This window comes from Microcaecilia unicolor, chromosome 1, assembly GCF_901765095.1.
Source record: "Microcaecilia unicolor chromosome 1, aMicUni1.1, whole genome shotgun sequence".
Lineage (NCBI taxonomy): Eukaryota > Metazoa > Chordata > Amphibia > Gymnophiona > Siphonopidae > Microcaecilia > Microcaecilia unicolor.
Genome location: NC_044031.1, coordinates 491,338,125 through 491,348,936, shown reverse-complemented (window position 1 = coordinate 491,348,936; position 10,812 = coordinate 491,338,125). Strand labels below are relative to the sequence as shown.

The following is a 10,812-nucleotide window of genomic DNA, read 5'->3' as shown; positions in this document are numbered from 1 at the left end:
GTTGCAGTCCTGGCTAGGTGAAAGAGAAGTCAACTCTCTTCTCCTTGATTAATTATAGGTAAATGTAGGACTGGGCTTTCTGAAAGAAATAACAAACTATAGCTGTATGCTATTAAGTAAGACTGGCCCTTGACCCCTTAATGAATGCCAGAGTTCAGTTAGCAGTTAGTATGAAGTTGACTAGGAATATGAGAATGTCCCTTAGCCCCTAAATGAACCCAGTTTAAGCTATAGCTGAGAAATTAATCATAATGAAAATGCAAGAGACTGGTGCCATATTGTCTAATGTGAGGGGCCCCAGGTCATAGGTCAGTTTGAGAAATATTAAACCTATGTAACTGATATTTGGAATATATGTATGGTAATAATTAGTTCAAGGCAGGGTGATCAATCTATTCTTTACCATCTGGAGAGTAAGGGGGGCTAGGAGGGAGATAGAACGGTATATAAGTGGGAGCAGAAGCAGCTTACGTCAGAAGGAACAGACAGAAGAAGGAGAGCTGAAGGAAGACAGACAGCAGAAGAAGAAGAGAAGAAGCTGAGACAGAAGCCATAACATCCAGAGAGCTGAGAAAGGGAAGAAGAGAGCTAGAACTGATGTCCTACTTTGTTTGCTGGCAAATAAAGAAGATTTCTCCCTCATTCTGGTGTGTGCTGTTTGACTTCTGAAGTACCACAGATTCTGCTAACAATAAGGGTAATTCATGCATCAATTCCTGCAACAAAAGGAGAGTTTAATTTTACTTACATTTAATTTCAATATATTCCATCTTTATAACACCAGGCTTCCCAAGGCAGATTATAACAAGAGTGAAGATGAACTAATCAGGAAACAGGCTATCCTCACTGAAATTTGGCGATTTGAATTGTAGAACGTAGAAAAATGAGCACAAAACACAGAGTTGATAACTGCTGTTGCTATCAGCTACAATAATTTTTAAGCTATTTTAGTGATATAAATATCATGAAAATTGAATAAACACATAAGGGAGGTTTTCAAATAAATTAAAAGGCTGTCAAGTTAAAAAAAAATAAAAATTTGTCCTCCACCTTTTAAAGCACTGCCTATCCAACTGGAACAGCATTTGGCTTTTTACAGATGGTTCACGCAAAGGGTAATCCGTAAAAATCTTTTGCTACTGTTTTCAATAGTGTTTGCCACCATTTTCACTCACCCATAACAGCAGCAATCTCCGCCTACTGGCTTCAGCCCATTGATAAGACACATACGTCTCCTCAATCTAACCTGCTTGGTGTGCGCACACACACACACACACACACAAATTAAAAAAACAAAACCCCAACACGTGCTCTGATAAAACAATCTTGGCAAGGAAATAAATACTGCTTTTTGGAGAAACATACCTAAAAACGCCAACGAATAGATAAAATCAGTAATCGAGCGTACTCTTTAAAAGCCCGAGTAAAAAGTCAAGGCATATTTCTTCTTTGCCTTCCTTCCTACAATTTCAGATGATTTCTTATCTTTGCTTTCCATTTTCTACGGAAAAAGGTAAGGAAATACCCACTATACTTGACTGAACACCAAAAAATCCATATCACCATCACGTACTTTTTATAGAAGCCTTTCAAATATTTCCATTATAACCTTTTCTTTTAGCAGTCTATATAGCTTTATGTAGCCAGGAGGAAGACTTTTTTTTTTGGAATTTACATCCCAAAGCTGTGTCGTCCCCGAACAAATCCACTGAAAAAAAAAAATCAGCCCCATAATTCACCCAGAGAGGGAGGGTGTTTGAAATCTAAGACCGGCCCACAATCTCGCTCCTGCAAAACTTGGAAAAAGAAGCCAATCCCTTTCAAAACCACTTCCATCTTCTCAATGTCCTTACAAAGGTGGAACTAAATACAGCTTTTCAGCTAGTCCATCGGTCTGAAACTGCTATATTATAGCATTTTTCCAGGCTGCACATTAACCCCCCCCCCCCCCAATTCTTCGCGCTCATACTATTTGAGCCCTAATTCACCAAGACCAATATAAGAACACGCTATAACATACAATACAACCAACCCTTATCCTGCCATCACACACATTTTTCCCACCTCCTCCTCCTTTCTTCTGTGACGCACAAGCAGTTGCCGGTCGCGCTCGTGCAGGCGTTGACGAAGCCTATAGGAAAGGACAGGTCAGGAAACACGCGCGAAAGAGGGCGCGAGAACTACTCGTCGTCTCGCACAACGCGAGAGCAGTATTGCAACGAAGGGTTCTGCGCTCCCCGGCGCCTAGTCCGTAAACTCTCTGATCTCGCGTGATTTTGCTGCCGGAACCAGGTAGTCGGAGCTGCGGTAAGTCAACAACAACATCAACAACAATTATACTAGGCAAAAAAACAAATGCTCGTTATGTGGCGAGTTCCCCCTTTCCTTCCTCATTAAGCAGGGCCAGGAGTTGGGGGTCTCTGTGATGGCGGGCGTGGGGCTTTGCTGTTTGGATGTGGGGACCAGTTCAGTTCAGCCATTCACGGGCGGCGGCGACGGGATGTGAGGCAGCAGGAGCTCCAGTGACTATGTATAGTATATGCATATGTGTATGTTTATGATACAGTATCTGGGAGTGATACTGATTGGACATGCTGGATAGACTGTGCGTCTGTGCTGTCCTCTCTCAATTTTCCTTTTTCTGTTGTCATTCTTTGTGCAGAAATAAAGATCAACAATCAGTTTAGGGGCAATAGCCGCCTTTTTTTTCGGTTTTGTTCTCGACTGATATGGCCTTCAGACTATTTTGTGGCTCTTTATAATCAGATGAAAGTGTGAAAAGAGCCTGGGACTGTAGGCTCCTTTTGTTTATTCTAGAGCAGGGTTGAATGAGTTCATGGAAACAAATTTTAACTTTCTGTGAGACACGTTCATGCTAAAATGTAGTGTATCGGTAGAAACAAGGGGGTTTTAAACTGTGTATCTTTGTTTTGTCATTAAATCAACAAAAGTATGATTAAGTGTTTACCTTTTATGTCTAGACCCATAGTCGTAGCAAGGATTTTTCTTAGAAGATTTAGGGGTCTGTTTACTAATGGTGGTTTCCCAATTTGTATCAGTGGAAAAAAATGCTTAGTAAATAGTGTCCTTTAGTATTTTTCTTCTATTGGTATTATCTAATTTGCATATGTTTGTATGTGTCTTTTAAACATTGAAACCAGGAATGTACTTAACTGAATTTGGATGTGATCTCAAAGCCATATTTTATTTTGAGCCATACAGGTTTTAAAACCAGTTTTCTTTTATAAATGACAGAAGTATTTATTCAATATATCTTAGTGTTGTTGATCTTTAGGGATTAGTGCTTATCAAAGGCAGTTTAAATAATGACACTTTAGCTCTCGATGACTTTTATTCAGATGTTTCTTCACTCTGTATTACTTTTAAACCAGTTGGCATAGCTCTGCTTTTTGCCTAACTAGTAGTCTGATAAATTACATGTTATTATTTTTCAGTTGTCAACAGTCTTTTTTTCAGAACACTGGAGTCATATCACTATAATTAGTAAAGTTCTGTATAATTTTAGGGAAGAAATTGCAGCAAGTCATGAGTTTTTCCAAGTGGCATATTTTGTACCACAAAGCCAGGGCTTCCCAAACTGTGAGTCAGGATCTCAAATGGGGTCACAAGGCATACATTTGGGATTGTTCCCTGGATGGGCTCTCATAGGTGCATTATTATTCAACACGTATGGGAAATGGTGGTTTTATTTGGTCTTGATCATGGCTTCACAGGCATGACAGAGATTGACAAGCACTGCACTAAGCATTACACAACTCCTGTGCAATAATTTTATGGGGGCATAACCTAAGAACATAAGCATTGCCATACTGGGACAGACCAAAGGTCCATCAAGCCCAGATCCTGTTTCCAACAGTGGCTAATCCAGGTCAGAAGTACCTGGCAAGAACCCAGAACAGTAAATCAGATTTTATGCTGCTTATCCTAGAAATAAGCAGTGGATTTTCCCAAGTTCATCTTAATAATGGTTAATGGACTTTTCGTTTTGGAAATTATCCAAACCTTTTTTAAATCCTGCTAAGCTAACTGCATTTACTACATTCTGTTGCAACATATTCCTGGGCCAAATTATCCCAAAACAAGTAGCTGCAGCCTAAAGAGCTGAAGGATAAAAAAATCAAAACAAACACACAAACACAGGAAAACATTCTGCAGGTTATTCCCATAGTCCAGTTGGTAACCATATGAGATATTTGGTGGATTTTCAACTCTCATATTCAGTTCCTTGAGTACTCTAATAGTGAATGAATTTTTACTTGAAGTGAGAAACCTCTCAATCACATGGTCTCTGTATACTGTGCTAAAAACAACCCTTTCAGGGTCCTTTTACAAAGTGGCAGTAAGCCCAACAGAAGTACCGCCAGGCTACTGCAGCAGCCTAGCAGTAGTTCCCTCCCCCAGTGCGCATCATATCCAGCACTACAAAAACCTGTTCCCTTTTATGCTTAAACTAGTATAAAAAGCCCGTTTTGGAAAGAAATGAAATGGGCGCTGGGCAGGTTTTCCTTGTAGTGTGTATGTTTGAGTGAGTGTGTGTGTGAGAGTGACTGTGTGAGAGAGAGAGTGACTGTGTGATTGTGTGTCACATAGAGATTGAGATGGGGTGCTTGTGTATTGTGAGTGAGTGTGTGTGTTTCAGAATGACTGTGTGCGAGTGCATATGTTGGACAAAGTGAGTGATAGAGACAGAGTTTTAGAGATAGTTTGTTTGACAGTTCTGGTTTTCCCCCTTCTCCCTTCCCTCCCCATCCTACCTTTCCCTTCCGTTGGCCTCCCCCCTCCTTTTCCTCCCTCCCTCTACTAAGTGAGTGAGTGTGAGCCCCTCCCCTCTCACAGGGTCCCCACCCCCATCTCTCTGTTGTGAGGACCCCCTCCCTGCCTCTTTTTCCCTCTGTTAAGCGTTTCTGTCTTCCTTCCCTGACTTCCTCTTCCTCCATGCTTGCGTTATTGCAAGAGATCGGGCAGGCTTTCCATTCCGAAATACCGGGGGTTCCGGGATCTCCAAGTCCTCTGTCGTCGCCGCTGTGTGTTCCGCCCCGCCCTCGACGTCATCGCGTTGTGACGCGAGGGTGGAGCTACATTTCCCATTTTTTTTGTTGTTGCCTCGCTGGTACTCCTCCGTTGGGAGTTTAGACCTCCGTTTGTTTCTGTTTTTTGAAGCGCGATTCTTTTATGGCGATTGACCCGCCCTCGACGTCATGACTTTTAGACGTTCTTGACGTCATGATGTTTGGACGCGAGGGCGGAGCTTACAGAGATGGAGCCTGAGCTTCAGAGGTTATAAACCCTTCACTGAAGCCACAGAGTCAGCTTCAGAACGTTGAGGTTGGTTTTTATTATATAGAATATCTATACCTCCAAATTTGGGGGCTCTTTTATTAAAGCTTAGGGCATTCTAATGGACATCAGCATTCGCTAAATGCTGTGCATCTAATTTATACCTATGGGCCATGTGGCACTTAGCGCATGCTAATGTCTATTAGTGTGCACCAAGCTTTAGTAAAAGGGCCCCAAAGTATTTTATTTATTTATTGTTTATTTATTGGGATTTATTAACTACCTTTATGAAGACATTCACCCAAGGTGGTGTACAGCAGGTACAGTTTAACATAAAACTTACAATTTTGTTAACAGCACAACAATAGTAAAATAACCAAGAATAAACATAAATACAATAAATTAGGTAAACTTGAAAACAGTAAATTGAAACCTAATAATAGAACTATAGTGAAGCAGTATGAAAAAAGTACACATTTAACAGCATTGAAATTCAAGTACCAGAGATATAATACAGTGTTAGCATAATACTAATGATACGCCTAATAAGCTTGCATTAGAACATTCAGCTAACATGCTAAAGATTTTCTGCAATATGGTTGAGGGACCAAGAACAGATATATGTTGGGAACAAGGTACGTGGTACAGAGTCAGTTGGGATAATTTGATGGTTAGTTAAAATTGAGGCAAGTTCTTTGTAGAGTTAAGCAAAAGATAAGGAACTGATCTAAGTTATAGTATCCAGCTTATTTACGAAAGAGATCACCGGCCATCTTCCGACACAAATCGGGAGATGGCCAGCCATCTCCTGAAGCCGGCGAAATCGGTATAATGGAAAGCCGATTTTGGCCAGCTCAACTGCTTTCCGTCGCAGAGCCGGCCAAAGTTCCCAGGGGCATGTCGGAAGGGTAGCAAAGGTGGGACAGGGGTGTGCCGAGGCGTGCTTAAGAGATGGGCACCCTTGGCCGATAATGGGCGTCCCTGGCGAGAATTTGGTCCACTTTATTTGGTCCCTTTTTTTTCAGGTCCAAGTCCCAAAAAAGTGCCCGAACTGACCAGATGACCACCGGATGGAATCAGGGATCATGATTGTGATGATCCTTGAGAGGACCTTAGAGGTTAAAGGTGTGAAAGGGTTAACTTATTCTTTAAGTACTCTGTCCCATTTTGTCTGAGGAACTTGAAAATCAAATTCAAATTTTTAAATTTAGCCCTGTAAGGTACTGATAGCTAGCATAGTTTTTACAGGAAGGGTGTGATGTGGTCACACCACTTGCAGCCTTCTATCAATCACTCTGCAGCATTCTGAATCAGTTGGAGCTGATACAAACTTTTTTTGGTTTGTCCATGTACAGGGCATTACAGTAGTCTAATTGTGATGTTATGGCATGGAGAGAGATTTCGTAGCTGCCGTTGGTGATAAAGACAATTATTTAAGGTTATTTGAATTTATGGGATCAAAGTGAGTGATGAGTCTAGCAATATCCCAGGTTTCCTGACCTGTGATTTTCGGGGGAGTTCATACTTCCCAAAAGCTATTTTGAAGCCAGGTATTTGTCCTCTTTTGTTAGGTACCCAAAGAATGTTTTTTACTTGGGTTCAGGCAGTTTGTTGTTGTTTGCCCATTCCTCAGTTGCAGTTAGGCAGGCAGGCAGACAGTTTACTGAGAGCTGTGGGTAGATCTGGTTCAATGGGCATGAGTAGTCGTACATCATCAGGATAGACGTAGAATTTTGTGCCCATTGACCGAAGCAGCTCATCCCGAAGCTTGTGGTAGATATTAAATAAAATGGGAGACATTATAGATCCCTGTGGCTCTCCACAGTTTAGTGCCTAAGGTAACAATGTGCTTCTGCTGAACAGAACTGATTGTTGTCTGTGTGACAAATAGGATTTGAACCAAGTAAATACAGTGCCACTGACACCTATTTCTGCCAGTCTTGTAAGCATGATATTATGATCCATGGTGTCAAAGGCTGCTGAGAAATTGAGCCAACCCTGGTATTGAGCAGATCCCCTGTCACGATTTCTGTGCAGATCATCAAGAAGGGACACAAAAACTGTCTCTGTTCCATATCCAGGAGTGAAGCCAGGTTGACATGGGTCTAGCCAATTACTTTCAATTAGCCAGTCGTTGAGCTGTCCTTTCTATAAGTTTTGCAAGGAAAGGAATGTTAGACTGGGCCGTGTTGTTAGAGCTTGTCCTGGTCCAGTGAGCCCTTGGATTCTAGGGTTATGCTCACGGGGGTCTTCCCCCCCCTCCCCCCCGTTTGTTATGTTACTTCATGTTCACAAAGAACCAAACAAAATGGAAAGAAACACAGAGTCCTATTGAGTTCAGTCTTCAGTAAAATAAATACATTTGTGCTTTTAAGAGTGTACCAAATCTGAATCTATGCCTTACTTTCACCACAATACCAAACTAAAGGGCCTTTTTACTAAAGCTTAGTGCATTCTAAGTGTGACATGGCCCATAAGTATAAAATAGGATGCATAGCATTTAGCGTGCGCTAAGCTTTAGTAAAAGGGCCCTTATCTTAGCTTTTCTTTTGAAACACTAGTGTAAGTGACTTTCTATCTCCAGTCTTCTATTTTTTTGAGTAGCAAAGAAAATGCAGAAGTTTCAGAAGCATATTTAGGAATTCAGAGCACATATTAAAGAGATGAGACTATTGCCAAACTTAGGGCCCTATTTACTAAGACGCATTAGTGTTTTTTAGCGCAAGCTAACGCCAGACACACCCATAGCGTACGCTAAAAATGCTTGTGCGCCTACTGCTTGGCTATGTAAACAGGACCCTTAGAATATTCAAATAAAAAAATAATCAACAAAAATGCTGAAATGTCATTGGAAGCTTATGAAAAAATGAACAAAAAATATTTGTGCAAGAAAAGTGACCCTTAAGCTTAAAAATTGCTGAAGGATAGGCATGAAGAGTAAGTTATTATTTACTGATATTTGATATACTGACTCTCACAAGAGCATCAGGACGGCGTACTGAACCAAATTATATCCAACAGATATGCAACAAAACAAAACATATTATTGACTCTTGGAGCACAACAGTAAATTTAAAGAACAAATATAGGGGAGGGGATGCATCACACAACAAGAAATTAAGTAACAGTACACAGGAGGTAGATGAAGGAGGGAACAAAGGAAACTTTCTTTTTCTTAATCATTACTGGGATTATTTATGTGCCCCTGTTTAGATCCACTGGAAGAACTATGTCTTCAACAAAATTTTAAATTTCTTTGCAGAAGGTTCAGATTTTAATGCATTAGAAAGGTGATCCCAGAGAGTGGGGTCCAGGCATTGAAAAACAAGAGAGCAGGAGGCATCCAGCCTTATAATAGATAGGGAATAATTATTAAATTGGTACTGGAGGAATGAAGAGAATGTACCAGAGAATAAGGTACTAACATTGATGAGAGAGTAGGGTTTATCAGTATAATAAGCTTTGTAAGCCATTTGGAAGATTTTTATTTAATTCTGCAGGGAATCATTACCAGTTCTGCGCGTGAAGTAGAGGGGTCATATGACCTTGTTTTCTCACCCCATAAATCAATTTCAGTGCCATATTTTGTATCAGTTTAACCTTTGAATGGAACCCTGGGGATATTCTGCCAGTGGTGAATCAATATCATAGAAAGTCATGTAAAACAGCAATACTGAGTAGAATACTGTACAGTGTCGGTGAGTATTCAAGTATGATGTTTAGTTTATAACCTAATGCATACCTGAGGCAATGAGAGAGGAAAGGAGGGTAATTTTCAAGAGCATTTGAATGGGTAAAACAGTGGTTTGCCCCATGGAAATATGCTTGTATATAATTATCTGCTTGATGCAGTGGCATAGCTGGCACATTTTCGTTGGGCTTAACATATGCCCTGCCACTCCACTCCCCCTTCTCCCGCTTGTTTCCCCACTCTCCTGCTTATCTTAAGAATTGAATACCTTAGCTGGCAGGGATTTTCAGCCCACCATAATTCTTTTGAAACAACTATGCCAGTCAGCAGCAGCGCGTCGAGCCACTGATGCTGGCACTCTGCACATGCTCAGTTCTCGCTTGTGAATTGAGCGGGTACTGGTGCCAGCATTGATGGCTCAAAGTGATACTGCTGTAGTTGTCTCAAGTCAGTTAGGAAGGGTTGCATATTTCCTGTTTCCGCAAGGGCGGGACCAGAGCTGAGAGAGAAGGGTCGAGCCTACATGCCTGTTACCGCTGCTGCTGTCAGCCGCCTTAAACCCGACTTCGTAAGTGAAGTTGACTTTTAAAATTTGGAGGTAGGGGGCCTGGAACTGGAAGGGAGGGAGGAAGGAAGGGAGGGATGACGACACCCTCATGCGTGTGATGTCGCGTTCCATTGCCTGGCAACTCTGCAACGTTTCCTTCCAGTGATTGGTCTTTACGAACACGGAAGTACGTGACGTCATTTCAGGAGATGGATACAGCAGGAGCACGAATGCTTCAAGCCTTCACTTTCTCAGCTTCAGAACATTGGACATGCTTTTTATTATATAGGATATGCAGATCTCTCTCATGCATATTTATTAATATAATACTAAACAAGTTATCGTGCTGGAACTGTGCATACAATTTATATCTTACTTCTAATGCCAGTCAAAAAATACCAAAATCTTTAAACTTTTATAATATTCTCCATCTTTACTATAATAGTGCAATAAACACTTTCATGTGGAAATACTTCCTGCTTGTGCTACATAGACACAAATCAACCCAAATGTGTAATATAACACCTAATTAACACCAAACATACCACCCTGTCTTCCCAATGGACACAACAAGCCAGAGGGAACCTGAAGGATGTAATAACTTAAACAGCTGTCACCACTTCTTGCCTGGTGGTTAATACGCAGCAATTTGGACAGGGGAATTCCATTCCAGTTTTCACAAACTCAAGGAACTATTGTGATGGATTCATTCAGCTTGGGATAGGGAGCTCAGGTAGGTGGGCTGTGCACCAAGGTCAATGATCTTCTAAGAAGAGACTTCATTAGATAGCGTTTCTCGAGCTAACAGCTATTTGGAACACTCTAAAAGCTTTCAGAAATTGGTCGGCAAACCAAATTGTCTGAATCGGAATCAAGTTGTAGCATACTGTGTGATCAAGCAGAGATCATAATCTGTGTCAGGGAGCTGTAAGATTATGGAAATTGGCCATCTTACATGGGGTGATGATCAAAACCACTTACCTGATGGGGAAAGACAACAGTTTGGCAGACAGACTGAGTTGGGCCATGGAGCCTCAGAAGTGGTCTCTGAGCATGGGCATTGCCCGGAAGATCTTTTGAAAGTAGGGTACCCCCCTCCTCCGCTAGATCTTTTTGCCACTTATCTCAACAATAAAGTCCTTCAGTTCTACTCTAGTGTGAGAGCACATGACAGACTAGCCTCAGATGATTTTCTTCTTTGTTGGGGTGAGGGTCTTCTGCGTATCTTCCAACACCCTCATAGTGAAAAACTTCTGAGCCATGGTTTAGATCTGGC

General features: G+C 41.3%; 1 protein-coding gene across 3 annotated transcripts in view; it reads left to right on the top strand.

Annotated features, from left to right (window-relative positions):
* The first annotated feature begins 2,176 nt into the window (after positions 1 to 2,176).
* RB1CC1 (RB1 inducible coiled-coil 1) overlaps positions 2,177 to 10,812 on the top strand; it is a 387,073-nt gene continuing 378,437 nt past the window's right edge. For 2 of the 3 annotated variants that reach the window (XM_030214360.1, XM_030214376.1), the window contains exon 1: positions 2,178 to 2,307. The gene's annotated coding sequence lies outside the window, so the exon portion shown is untranslated. Of the gene's footprint in view, positions 2,308 to 10,812 lie in introns of all 3 variants that reach the window. The other variant, XM_030214384.1, reaches the window with a different exon arrangement.